The sequence below is a fragment of the Mus caroli genome, unplaced genomic scaffold (genome assembly GCF_978045245.1).
Source record: "Mus caroli unplaced genomic scaffold, Mus_caroli_1 scaffold_20, whole genome shotgun sequence".
In the NCBI taxonomy this organism is placed as follows: domain Eukaryota; kingdom Metazoa; phylum Chordata; class Mammalia; order Rodentia; family Muridae; genus Mus; species Mus caroli.
Genome location: NW_028227275.1, coordinates 27,490,351 through 27,505,504, shown reverse-complemented (window position 1 = coordinate 27,505,504; position 15,154 = coordinate 27,490,351). Strand labels below are relative to the sequence as shown.

Below are 15,154 nucleotides of genomic sequence, written 5' to 3'. Positions count from 1 at the left end.
CTCAAAAAAAATCATTTAAAGCTATAAAGTAGATTACATATAACTATTTTAAGTATATATATATATATATATATACATATATATATATATATATCAAAATGAAATAAGACAAGAGATAAGATGATATGAAAGACATTTTTTTTTCAAGACATGGTTTCTCTGTGTAGCCCTGGCTATCCTGGAACTCACTTTGTAGACCAGGTTGGTCTCGAACTCAGAAATCCGTCTGTCTCAGCCTCCCAAGTGCTGGGATTAAAGTCGCATGCCACCACTGCCTGGCGAAATACAGATTCTTAGTCTCTACACCCCCACCCCCACCCCCACCCTACCCCAGAGAGAGAGAGAGAGAGAGAGAGAGAGAGAGAGAGAGAGAGAGAGAGACTGAGAGATTATACTAGTGAACTAAAGAAGGGTTAAATTGGACTGAACATGACTTTCAGTGGTCAGTGATACTGCATGTGAGAAATGTTACACTAGATACCAGAAAGCTGCAAGATCTCAAGAGCCCAGGGAACGAGTATGCCCTGAATTTAGGAAGCCAGAAAGATATTATCAGAATCTAGAAAAATTCCTTCAGTGTTCCTTTTTAACCTTGGTGGTCTGTAAGAAGAGTGGATGACATATCGTTGACAACGTCACTCCTTGGCCCTGTGTAGCCACTGGAAACAAGGCTAATAATAGGCCCATCTGAGCATAGGCCCATCTGGAAACAAGGCTAATAATAGGCCCATCTGAGCATAGGCCCATAATAACTATGGGCCTATGCTCAGATCCTAAGAACTGCAAGATGCCCGAAACCCTGGCGGAGCGCAGCGCGAATGGAGGCCTGAGGGCGGCGGGGGCGGGGCGTGCCGCGAGCGGGGGCCTCGGCCGTGGCCAGCGCCATCTAGAGGAGGCCCGCCCGCCCGCCCGCCCGCCGCAGTCTCGGGGCCCGCCTCGTGGCTGGTTCGCGGAGCCCCGCGGTCACCTGCGCGCGGGCTGTCCCGTGGGGCAGCCTCCCACCTCACCCGGAGCCGCCGGAGCGAGTGTGCACTTTTTGTAGAGAACTGAATGGTGCTGCCAAGTGGCTCTGACCGGATGGTGGAGGTCTAGTAGAAGAGATCCCGGAGTTGCAAAATGTGCATCTTGCACCAGTATGCACGAACGAGTGAACAGAACAGAAAGACAGTTTCGATCCCTTCCAGATAACCAGCAAAAACTGCTTCCTCAGTTTCCTCTTCACTTGGACAAGATCCGGAAATGCATTGACCATAATCAGGAAATACTACTGACCATTGTGAATGATTGCATACATATGTTCGAAAATAAGGAATATGGAGAAGATGCCAATGGAAAGATTATGCCAGCATCTACATTTGACATGGATAAGTTAAAATCTACACTGAAACAGTTTGTAAGAGACTGGAGTGAGACCGGGAAAGCAGAAAGGGACGCCTGCTATAAGCCAATCATTAAAGAGATTATCAAAAATTTTCCAAAAGAGAGATGGGATCCTTCTAAAGTAAATATTCTGGTACCTGGTGCTGGACTAGGAAGATTGGCCTGGGAAGTAGCTATGCTAGGTTATGCTTGTCAAGGAAATGAATGGAGTTTTTTTTATGCTCTTTTCTTCCAACTTTGCACTCAACAGATGTTCTGAAATTAACAAATATAAACTTTATCCCTGGATCCATCAGTTTATCAATAATCGGAGATCAGCTGATCAGATTCGACCCATTCTTTTCCCTGATGTTGACCCCCACAGTCTTCCTCCTGGTTCTAACTTTTCCATGACAGCAGGAGACTTTCAGGAGATTTACTCCGAATGCAATACCTGGAACTGTATTGCCACCTGTTTCTTCATAGACACAGCTCACAATGTAATTGATTATATTGATACGATATGGAGAATACTCAAGCCAGGTGGAATCTGGATAAATCTTGGTCCTCTACTATACCATTTTGAAAATCTGGCAAATGAACTGTCTATAGAATTGAGCTATGAGGATATTAAAAATGTTGTTCTGCAGTATGGATTTCAGCTAGAGGTGGAGAAAGAATCTGTATTGTCAACATATACTGTGAATGATCTCTCTATGATGAAATACTACTATGAGTGTGTTTTGTTTGTGGTCCGGAAGCCACAATAAAGGTCTTAAGTGCTATTACCCAGAAAAACATTTAATAAGAGTAAATGATGAAATAAATAACTCACAGTCAACTACCAGTGACAACAGGACACAACCTCAAATCAGTGGTGCCTTCTTATTCCTAACAAAATCTAGAAATAGTGTCTATTTTCTTAATGATGTCTATTGCTTTTTTCAGAAATATACTATGCCGTGCAAATTTATACCACACAAGTTTAAAAAAAAAAAAGAAGAAGAAGACATTATCTCCCATGCAGATATCTAATGGAGGAACTATCTTCAAGTACTGTTTTCTTTGAAGCCCCGAATTGTCCTTAAGAAAATAAACATAAACTCCAGGTTTCATGAAGCTCGCTCTTGCTGCGAGTCTGCCATCCTAGTGACTGATCTTACTAAAGTCCGTAACGATCTCCTTTTTGTGTTAAGCATTACCTATGTTACTTTTCAAAGGGTCTTCTGTCAGATTTAGAATCTGGAACTGGAATTGTTCTCACTGGACCTAAGTAAAGTGTACTTAGAGAATTTGAAACTATTCTTTCATCATTCAAAAGAGTTTTATTTTATCTTTTAGCTCAGCTGCATTTAGAGAACATCAAACGTCATGTATGAAATGCTAAATCAGTTGTATCACAGGTTAAAATTCATGAACTACAGTAACAGAGAAAGTCTTTGTCCATGTTAAACTGAATCTTATATTAATCACTGGATCCCTTTGAAATGTATGTAAATATAAATATTTGGAGGTCCAAAAGCTTCTTTTATAAAGCAGTGTTAAGAAACTGGAAAAGTAAGAATAAAATCTGCCCATCTGAAATACATAATTTCGAATTAGAAATTAATTACAAAGCTTGTCAGTGTGATGTTTACAATGATGTGTTTTATAAAGTATGGGGCTTATGGAAGCAAGCACTTTTTTAGTTAACATGTATTCTAGTGAAAATTATAATAGAATTAAGGTGAGAAGTTCTGAGTATGAAATTCAGGGATAAATTAATGCCTGTGGTCTGTGTCTTCCTAGGCAGCAGCCATTCATGGAATTTCAGATTAATACTAACTTTGTCCCTAGATAGAGTTGGATTTGAAACAGTATATGCTGCTTTAATTTTCTACCTCTAGAGAGGCCTGTTCAGAGGGAGTTTTCCCTCTTAGTTTTAATGCTTGTTATTCCGTTTCCATTAGCTAGGAAAGAAGAGGTGGAAGGTGTTTTAACTTCTGCAGGAAAAGGAAGTTCTTGCTGAGTGTTGCACAAGTGTGTGACCTCTGTGGCATCTGGATTAGATGGATTTAATATGTACTGGTGACATAACTGCCTTGTTGCCATGCTTTACTAGGAAGCCTTACTTTAAGTCCTTGAGCCTTTGTGTTACTTAGGTTTGAGTCTGTAGGATCTGGTATCATTCTAGTTGGGAGAATTCTACACAGTATGGGAATTTTTGTCATCTGTCCTTCCATCATGCAGTACATGACTCCACAGAGCAAGTTTTACTTCTTAGGCTGTGTAAATCCATAGTCTAGTTTTCTTCTAAAATCATTTCTTGTTCTTCTATTGCTCACTACTTTACAAATGTTCATTTGGTGGAAATTCTTATCACTATATACAAGGGGAGAATATCTCTCAGAATTATTTTTTAAGGGGAAAAAATAACCTAAAAAAATGTATTTTAAAAGACATCCAGTGAACAGCAAGGAATGCATGCTTTTTAAGTTGTTATTTAGGAATGCTTTTATTCATCGAGTGGCTTTTGTCTTTTTACAAAGGTAAAAACAGTCTGACACCAGAGGGTTGGTTTTGTTACCTAAAGATTTTTTTCTGTTATGTTTTACTCTTTACTATTACTACTTACATTTCTAAATTATGTATTTTATTTAACCCTGAAATCAGTTATTTCACTTATTTTTTCTTCGTATCATGAATGTTCTAAAAAATATTCCTTATAAATTTGCATCACTTTTTCTCTTGTGGCTTTTGAAGTTAATATTCTAAACTTGAAAATATGGTATAAATCAATAATAGAAGTGTAACTGGAGGATTTTAATTTTGTATTTTTTATATCTAGGTACAGTTATTAAAGTGTATAAGCCTGGAAAACTTAATTTTTTTCTTAAATTAGTGCTATACACAAATGTTGTCAGTTTTATAAGGTGATCATGCGCTTTCTGTTTTTAAATTTACATTTTCTGAGGTGGTGAAGATGTAGGTTCTGATCACTGAGCATGTTAGGGCATATAGAATATCCGGGAAGGCTACTGAGCTCACAGTATGAACTGGTCACGTCGGGGAACTGTAGACTGTATGGGGTCTGTGTGTAATTCACATTCTGACATCGCCAAAAAGACTGACCTGGAAGCTTCATGTCTGCATGAAACTTCCTATATTTTTAATGTGTATATAGACTTACTTTTTCTTTAAATATTAAAGTCTACCAATTGCCACAACAACAACAACAACAAAAAAGAACTGCAAGATGTCTCCATCACTCTTCTTATCTTCAAAGACAAATGAATAACAGATGAAGGTTTTTTTCTGCCAATCCTTAAAAAATAACTTATAAGAATAGTATATTTAACTGTATTAGCAAAAGTTGTAGTTTTGGTGAACAATTTTGCAGTTATAATTTTATATATATATTGAACTAATACTGTGAAAAGAGTAAAATATCTTAAAAGAGAGCCAGTGTTTTTTGAAGTAATGTTAATGCAAGAGAGTGGATACCTATGCAGCTATGAGGCCAGCCATTTTAAAGGTTTGTTTGTTATGATGTCTGAATCTACCCACGTGCAGAAGTCAAGGTCTCATTCTTCCTGACATCTATGAATCTGTTTTCTTTTCTAAAGATTGTTACAGTCTTTTTATTCCCCAGTCCAAATTGATGCCATTTATTTATTTATTTATTTATTTATTTAGGCATTTTCTTCATTTACATTTCAAATGCTATCCCAACAGTCCTCCACACCCTCCCCACCAACTCCCCTCCCCACCCACTCCCAATTCTTGGCCCTGGCATTCCCCTGTACTGAGGCATATAAAGTTTGCATGTCCAATGGGCCTCTCTTTCCATTGATGGCTGACTAGGCCATCTTCTGATACATATGCAGCTAAAGACACGAGCTCCAGGGGTACTGATTATTTCATATTGTTCTTCCACCTATAGGGTTGCAGACACCTTTAGCTCCTTGGGTTCTTTCTCTAGCTCCTCCATTGGTGGCCCTGTGTTCCATCCAATCGCTGGCTGTGAGCATCCACTTCTGTGTTTGCCAGGCCCCTGCATAGCCTCACAAGAGACAGCTATATCAGGGTCCTTTCAGCAAAATCTTTCTGGTGTATGCAATGGTGTCAGCATTTGGAGGCTGATTATGGGATGGATCCCCGGGTATGGTTGTCTCTAGATGGTCCATCCTTTTGTCTCAGCTCCAAACTTTGTCTCTGTAACTCCTTCTGTGGGTGTTTTGTTCCCAATTCTAAGAAGGGGGAAAGTGTCCACACTTTGGCTTCGTTCTTCTTCAGTTTCATGTGTTTTGCAAATTGTATCTTGTATCATGGGAATTCTAAGTTTCTGGGCTAATATCCACTTATCAGTGAGTACATATCATGTGAGTTCTTTTGTGATTGGGATACCTCACTCAGGATGATGTCCTCCAGGTCCATCCATTTGCCTAGGAATTCCATAAATTCATTCTTCTTAATAGCTGAGTAGTACTCCATTGTGTAAATGTACCACATTTTCTGTATCCATTCCTCTGTTGAGGGGCATCTGGGTTCTTTCCAGCTCTGGCTATTATAAATAAGGCTGCTATGAACATATTGGAGCATGTGTCCTTCTTACCAGTTGGAACATCTTCTGGATATACGCCCAGGAGAGGTATTGAGGGATCCTCCTGTAGTACTATGTCCAATTTTCTGAGGAACCACCAGACTGACTTCCAGAGTGGTTGTACAAGCTTGCAATCCCACCAACAATGAAGGAGTGTTCCTCTTTCTCCACATCATTGCCAGCATCTGCTGTCACCTGAATTTTTGATCTTAGCCATTTTGACTGGTGTGAGGTGGAATCTCAGGGTTGTTTGAATTTGCATTTCGCTGGTGACTAAGGATGATGAACATTATTTCAGGTGCTTCTCAGCCATTCGGTATTCCTCAGGTGAGAATTCTTTGTTTAGCTCTGAGCCCCATTTTTTTTTAAAGATTTATTTATTACATGTAAGTACACTGTAGCTGTCTTCAGACACTCCAGAAGAGGGCGCCAGATCTCGTTACGGATGGTTGTGAGCCACCATCTGGTTGCTGGGATTAGAACTCTGGACCTTCGGAAGAGCAGTCAGGTGCTCTTACCCACTGAGCCATCTCACCAGCCCGAGCCCTATTTTTTAATGGGCTTATTTGCTTTTCTGGAGCCCAACTTCTTGAGTTCTTTATATATAATGGATAGTAGTCCCCTATCTGATTTAGGATTGGTAAAGATCCTTTGCCAATCTGTTGGTGGACTTTTTGTCTTATTGATGGAGTCTTTTGCCTTACAGAAGTTTTTTGTAATTTTTTGAGGTCCCATTTGTTGATTCTCGATTTTACAGCACAAACCATTGCTGTTCTATTCAGGAAATTTCCCCCTGTACCCATATCTTCGAGGCTTTTCCCCACGTTCTCCTCTATAAGTTTGACTGTCTCTGGTTTTAGGTGGAGTTCCTTGATCCACTTAGATTTGACCTTAGTACAAGTAGATAGGAATGGATCAATTCGAATTCTTCTACCTGATAACCACCAGTTGTATCAGCACCATTTGTTGAAAACGCCGTCTTTTTTCCACTGGATGGTTTTAGATCCTTTGTCAAAAATCAAGTAACCATAGGTGTGTGGGTTCATTTCTGGGTCTTCAATTCTATTCCATTGGTCTACTTGTCTGTTGCTATACCAGTACCATGCAGTTTTTATCACAATTACTCTGTAGTACAGGTTGAGGTCAGGCACGGTGATTCCACCAGAGGTTCTTTTATCATTGAGATGAGTTTTTGGTATCCTAGGGTTTTTGTCATTCCAGATGAATTTGCAAATTGCCCTTTCTAATTCGTTGAAGAATTGAGTTGGAATTTTGATGGGGATTGCATTGAATCTGTAGATTGCTTTTGGCAAGATAGCCATTTTTACTATATTGATCCTGCCAATCCATGAGCATGGGAGATCTTTCCATCTTCTGAGATCTTCTTTAATTTCTTTCTTCAGAGACTTGAAGTTCTTATCATTCAGATCTTTCACTTCCTTAGAGTCACACTAAGGTATTTTATATTACTTGTGACTATTGTTAAGGGTGTTGTTTCCCTAATTTCTTTCTCAGACTGTTTTTCCTTTGTGTAGAGGAAGGACATTGATTTCTTTGAGTTAATTTTATATCCACCTACTGTACTGAAGATGTTTTTCAGGTTTAGGAGTTTTCTGGTGGAATTTTTGGGTCACTTATACATACTATCATATCATCTGCAAATAGTTATATTTTAACTTCTTCCTTTCCAATTAGTATCTCCTTGATCTCCTTTTTGTTGTCTAATTGCTCTGGCTAGGACTTCAAGTACTATGTTGAATAGGTAGGGAGAAGGTGGGCAGCTTTGTCTAGTCCCTGGTTTTAGGGATTGCTTCCATCTTCTCACCATTTACTTTGATGTTGGCTACTGGTTTGCTGTAGATTGCTTTTATAATGTTTAGGTATGGGCCTCGAATTCCTGATCTTTCCTATTGGGATCCAAAACTAAATTCTTTATAATAATCCAAGTGAAAAAGATGACTACTAAGTCTTAAGACATAAAGCTGGACCTCCTCCCCAAGCTGAATAAGTCCAGATGAAGGTCACCAATGGACTGTTTCGAGAATTACCACAAGATGATTCCAGACCTGACTGACACAAACAGCAGATGTAATAACCACAAGATGTACTTTTAGATAGCATACCTACCCTTCTAATCACCAAGGAAAATTACCACTGCTCCCCCCCTTCCCTTCTGCATAAGGGTTATTTCCCCTTTGATCTTTTTGTATAAAAACTACAAGTTTTGCTGAATACAATGAGACCTTGACAAGATTCAGAATGACTCTGTGTCTTTTCTGTGCTTGGCCTCCATTTCTCTCTCACCCTCCCCCCATTTGGTTTCAGGAGCAGTCCCCTCAAGACCCACGAAGAACTGGACCTGCTGGACGGGTCACTTTCCAAGACTTTTATCATGAATGGGTGTTTGATTTTGTCAAATGCTTTCTCCGCATCTAAGGAGATGATCATGTGATTTTTTTATCTTTCAGTTTGTTTATATAGTGGATTGCATTGATGGATTTCCGTATATTAAACTATCCCTGCATCCCTGGAATGAAACCTACTTGGTCAGGATGGATGATTGTTTTGATGTGTTCTTGGATTTGGTTAGCAAGAATTTTATTGAGTATTTTTGCATCGATATTCATAAGGGAAATTGCTCTGAAATTCTCTATCTTTGTTGGGTCTTTCTGTGGTTTATGTATCAGAGTAATTGTGGCTTCATAGAATGAATTGGGTAGAGTACCTTCTGCTTCTATTTTGTGGAATAGTTTGTGAAAAACTGGAATTAGATCTTCTTTGAATGTCTGATAGAACTCTGCACTAAACCCATCTGGTCCTGGGCTTCTTTTGGTTGGGAGACTATTAATGACTGCTTCCATTTCTTTAGGGGATATAGGACTGTTTTGATCATTAATCTGATCCTGATTTAACATTGGTACATGGTATCTGTCTAAAAATTTCAGCTCACCTGGGTGACTAGCTCTCTCCTGAGTTTCAGTGGTCAGAGTTCTCTCTGCAGGCAAGCTCTGCTTTTGCAGGGAAGGTGCACAGATATTTGGCATTTGGACCTGCCTCCTGGCAGAAGTTAAAGACTAGAAACACAGCCTGTCCCAGAAGCTGTTAGCTTCTGTAGTCCATAGTCTCACCTGCACAGACTAGTCTCTGGGGGATCCGAGAACCAAGATGCCCCCCTAGGTGCTCCAGCAAAGCCCTCCCAGGTGGGGAGGACACCTCTCCTCTGTCAGGGAAGGTGCCCGGATGGCTGGAGCTTGTAACCATGTCTGCCCCAGAAGCTCAGATTTTTACAATCTTTAAGGAAATGCTACTTACAGTTTTCTTGAGATACATACAGTATAACTCAATAATATGTTTTCATATTATTTCATTTGATATTTTTCTTAGTTAATTCTTAACATTCAAACAATAAGTTCTGGTGAAACATTGCATTTTCTCCTTGGTGACATCCTTTCTGAACGGTGCAGGATGGAATATTGGGTTATTTAGATTTACATATTTTTGGGCCAATGATGGTTAATGCTTTTTCATGCAAGTTTTGGATTTTGTACTTCTTTTAAAAGTCTGCTCATTTAGTTTGCACACCCACTGATTGGATCACTTGTGCTGTAGAGTTTCTTTTTTCATGTTTTTCTTCCTTTTATATTCTGAAGTGTACCTTTCTAGGTGCAGAACTGGCAGCAACATCCTCCATCCTTAGGATGAAACTTGCTTCCTTGTTTCTTTGCTGTGCTAGAATCTTACAGTTACATGCAATCTCCTATGTCTGTTACTCTAGCAATTTCCTGAGATATCCTCCTCCTCTTAAGGAAGCCTGCCACTACCTACGGCTGTACTGTAAAGATCCCCCCTTTTTTTCTCCTATTCATTTTAGACTTACAGTGCTTACATTAAGGTCTTTGAATTACAGGCATGAATGAAGGAGCAGAACTGCAGGCCAATGCATAGACCAGATTTCCCCTAACTAAGGAAAGACACCAATGCAGATAAAGGAAGCACATGAAAGACAAATACACAAAGTTAAAGAAGAAACTTCCTGTGGCATACTAGAGCTAAAAATGTTAAAATATAAAAAGAGAAAAAAGGAGGTGTGTGGTAAATGGAAATCACAATTCATCTATGAAGGAAAACCTGCTGCCTTAGCATTTATACCCTTGAGCTCGATTCCATTTCCCCTACAAAGATGACCCTACAACCCTCACAATATCCATGGCCTAGTGGATCTCGTGGTCTGTTCTTTTGGTGACCTAATAGCCTTATTTGGTTGTGGGTTTAGAAAAAATCAAATTTCTTTTGAGTATATGAACACTGTTACTAACAGTCAGTAATGATTTTATTGGATATTAATAACACTGAATTACCTTTAAAGTCTCCCTGAAAGGGATGCCTCAGGGATGTGATGACATCACTCAATTATGTAATGCATATTCTCCAACATATCACCTTCTCACACGCTCTGTTTCATTCACTGCGCACAAATATCTTTTTACTTTCTGATATTTCTTTATTTTTATTTTATATTTTTATTAGATATTTTCTTTATTTACATTTCAAATGCTATCCCAAAAGTTCCCTATACCCTCCCCCTCCCTGCTCCCCTACCCACCCACTCCCACTTCTTGGCCCTGGCATTCCCCAGTACAGGGGCATATAAAGTGCGCACAACCAAGGGGCCTCTCTTCCCAGTGATGGCTGACTAGGCCATCTTCTGCTACATATGCAGCTAGAGACATGAGCTCTGGGGGGTACTGGTTAGTTCATATTGTTGTTCCACCTATAGGGTTGCAGACCCCTCCAGCTCCTTGGGTACTTTCTCTGCCTCCTCTATTGGCAGTCCTGTGTTCCATCCTATAGATGACTGTGAGCATCCACTTCTGTATTTGCCAGGTCTTGCCTAGCCTCACTAGAGACAGCTATATCAGGGTCCTTTCAGCAAAATCTTGCTGGCATATAGAATAGTGTTTGGGTTTCATGGCTGATTATGGGATGGATCCCCATGTGGGGTAGTCTCCGAATGGTCCATCCTTTCATCTCTCCCTACCTATTCCATATAGTACTTGAAGTCCTAGCCAGAGCAATTTGACAACAAAAAGAAATCAAGGGGATACAAATTGGAAAGGAAGAAGTCAAAATATCTCTATTTGCAGATGATATGATAGTATATATAAGTGACCCTAAAAATTCCACCAGAGAACTCCTAAACCTGATAAACATCTTCAGTGCTGTAGCTGGATATAAAATTAACTCAAACAAATCAGTGGCCTTTCTCTACACAAAAGATAGACAGGCTGAGAAAGAAATTAGGGAAACTACACCCTTAACAATGGTCACAAATAATATAAAATACCTTAGTTAGAGTCATCTAACTAAGGAAGTGAAAGATCTGTAGGGATAAGAACTTCAAGTCTCTGAAGAAATAAATTAAAGAAAATCTCAGAAGATGGAAAGATCTCCCATGCTCATGGATTGGCAGGATTAATATAGTAAAAATGGCTATCCTGCTGAAGTGCATATCATTTGACTTCTTTTGTGATTGGGTTACCTCAGTCAGGATGATATCCTCCAGATACATCCATTTGCCTAAGAATTTCAAAAATTCATTGTTTTTAATAGCTGAGTAGTACTCCATTGTGTAAATGTACCACATTTTCTGTATCCATTCCTCTGTTGAGGAACATCTGGGGTCTTTCCAGCTTCTATCTATTATAAATAAGGCTGCTATGAACATATTGGAGCATGTGCCCTTATTATCAGTTAAAATATCTTCTGGGTATATCCCTAGGAGAGATATTGCTGGATGTTCTGGAAAGATAGTGTCAACAAGAGAAAAAGGCCACCAACAGATTGGAAAAGGATTTCTACCAATCTTAAATCTGATAGGGAACTAATATCCAATATATACAAAGAACTCAAGAGGCTGAACTCCAGAAATTCAAATAACCCCATTAAAAATGGGGTACAGAGCTAAACAAAGAATTTCCTTCTCACAATTCAAATGTGTTTGTGATATTTCTGAATAAGACACTAGATGGGGCTGTCATACAGCTCACTGGAGCACTACTTGCCCAACAATTGCATAAGTACCAGCTTTCTGGAAAGAGATAAAAGCAGTTTTGTAAGGCTTGTTAACAGAGTTTTGCAATGAGGCTATAACAAGAACAATTCCCAAACAGAGTACATAAAGAAATGATAGCAAACCAAAGACTGGGAGTTAAAAAGGCATGGTGGGGCATCTTTTGGGTATAGGCTCAGGAGTGGCAAAACTGAGTCTTCAGGTAAAACTATTTCCATTTTCTAAGGAACCTCCAGATTGATTTCCAGAGTGGTTGTACCAGTTTGCAATTCCACCAGCAATGGGGGAGTGTTCTGCTTTCTCCACATCCTTGTCAACATATGCTGTCACGTGAGTTTTTGATCTTAGCCATTCTGATTGATGTAAGGTGGAATTTAAGAGTTGTTTTGATTTGCATTTCCCTGATGAGTAAGGACTTTGAACATTTCTTTAAGTACTTTTCAGCCATTCAAGATTCCTCTGTAGCGAGTTCTCTGTTTAGTTCTGAACTCTATTTTTTAATTGTGTTATTTGGGTTTTTGAGGGTTAGATTCTTGAGTTCTTTATGTATTTGGATATTATCCCTCTTTCAAATGTAGGGTGAGTAAAGAATTTTTTCCCAAACTGTATATTGTCATTTTGTCCAGTTGACAATCTATCAACTTTGGCTTACAGAAGCTTTCCAGTTTCATGAGGTCCCATTTATCAGTTATTGATCTTAGACCCTGAGCCATTGTGCTCTGTCCAGCAAATCTGAGCTCCCCGTACTAATGCATTCCTGGCTATTTCTGACTTTCTCTTCTATTAGGTTCAGTGTATCTGGTTTAATGTTAAGATTCTTGATTATTTGAACTTGAGCTTTGTGGAAGGTGATAAATATGGATATATTTTCATTCTTCTACATGCAGACTGCCAGTTAGAACAGCAACATTTATTGAAGATGCTCTCTTTTCTTCACAATATGCTTCTGACTTCTTTTTTAAAGATTAAGTATCCATAGGTATATGGTTTTATTTTTAGGTCTTTGGTTCTATTCCATTGATCAACCTGTCAATTTACGTACCAATACCATGGGTCTTTATAGTATAGCTTTGTAGTACAGCTTTATGGTACAGCTCTGTATTATTGCTTTGTAGTACAGCTTGAGGTCAGAATTGGTGACTCCCCCATAAGTTCTTTTATTGTTCATAATTGTTTTGGCTATTCTGATGTTCATATCAGCCTTACTTACAATAACCAGAAGTGTTATTTGTACTTTCATGTATTGTATTTGTACTTTCTCATTCATTCATCAGTATTCTGTCTCAATGTTCTAACTCACGTATCTTCTCTTCAACCCTAATAATATATCATAGCTCTATGAATTCTAATGTTCAAACTTTTAATTGAAATGTTGTCTGACCTTTTATATATTTCCTTTTTCTTATTTCTTTTTGTCTTGATTTGACAACTTTTTCCCTTTTGGTGAGCATATGGTTGTTGCTGTTGCTGTTGTTGTTGTTGCCCCTTTGGTGTACACTGATTGAAAACTTGCAGTTTGGAGTAAATTACCACATGAAATTTTATTATATATATTATTTCAGTGGTGGTATTCACCATACTCAAGTATGGCTGGGCCTCAGTAAATTTGAGGTATTATCTCTCTCTACCAGAATAGGATAGATTATCAATAGTTAGCACTAACCTGAGTACATATATTACTTGCACTGCCCTTACCTTTTGTACCCCGTGAAGGATAAAACACTACAGAAGTAGCTGTAAACAATGGCTAGCCTACCCATAAAAGTACTGAAATAGTAAATTAAAAAACCTTCTTTTGAATATCAGTAAATGTTTGAAAGTAAAGGTGCATGGGTAGTGTGTGTATACTGATTTTAGTGACTGATGGCCTGAACAGAAAGGGAATAAGCAGAGTAACTTTAGATGTTTGTGATTGATTAATATCGCAATACTGAGAAAAATTCAAAGAAAAATAATTAAAGGAGGTGAAAAATAAAGACAAAGAAAGATATCCTGAAATTCTAACTCTTACTGAAGGAAGAATGAATAGAAATAAAGTAATGCCATCAGGCAACCTATAAAACCTCTAGGGTCAGCAGCCTAAGCCTGGGAAACTCTGAAGCATCTAAATCCCAGCTTGTATTCTCTGAAAAAGACACAAAAAGGAACAGGATGTGCACACATACCTGATACTAGGTGTATGCGTGTGTATGTGTGTGTGTGTATGTGTGTGTAGGTGGGTAGGTGTTGTGTGTATGCGAGTGTGTGTAATCTTTTTATGTAGGTTTGTATACATTTATATATAAATATATATATATATATATATCCAATTCATCAATCTAGATCTTTTTCATCTCCACATTAAAATAAAAATTATTGTTTATTTATTCTCTCTGTCTCTCTGTCTCCGTCTGTCTGTGTGTGTGTGTGTTTGTGTGTAGGTGTTGTGTGTATGTGAGTGTGTGTAATATTTTTATGTAGGTCTGTATTCATTTATATATATATATATATATATATATATATATATCCAATTCATCAATCTAGATCTTTTTCATCTCCACATTAAAATAAAATTTATTGTTTATTTATTCTCTCTCTGTCTCTCTCTGTCTCTGTTGCTGTGTGTGTGTGTGTGTGTATGTGTGTATGTGTGTGTGTGTGTGTGTGTGTGTGTGTGTATGTGTGTGTGTATGTTTGTGTGTACGTGTGTATGTATTCTGATTTGAGCGTAGAGGTTTGAGGACAGTTTTGTAGAGTCAGTTCTCTCCTCCCACATTTACATGGATTTTAGGATTTTTCACTGCAGATGTCAAGCTTGGCTGGCAAGTGTCTTTACCAGCTAAGTCAGCTCATGTCCTTTCTTTCTTCATTTTTATACTTCTCTTATTTATTATCTTCTGTCACTTTAATGGAGCAGCTTCACCCTGTTCCTTTGTCTTCTCTTTGCCACTCTTACACATTCTTTTTCTTCCCGTTTCCCTCTTCCCCCTTTCAAATGCCTGCTATTAAAACCATAACACATATTTTTCTCATTCGTTGTCTCTGTCATCAGGTATGGTTACAATTTGCTACAGCTGCCTCTACTGGAAGGAGAACACTCCTCAAAAAGAAAACCAAATAACACAATTTAAAACTGAGGTACAGAGCCAAACAGAGCATTCTCA

At 38.5% G+C, this 15,154-nt stretch overlaps 1 pseudogene; it reads left to right on the top strand.

The window, feature by feature from the left end:
• Nucleotides 1-1,078: 1,078 nt before the first annotated feature.
• LOC110287943 (protein-L-histidine N-pros-methyltransferase CARNMT1 pseudogene) lies at nucleotides 1,079-2,658 on the top strand (annotated as a pseudogene).
• Nucleotides 2,659-15,154: the final 12,496 nt, after the last annotated feature.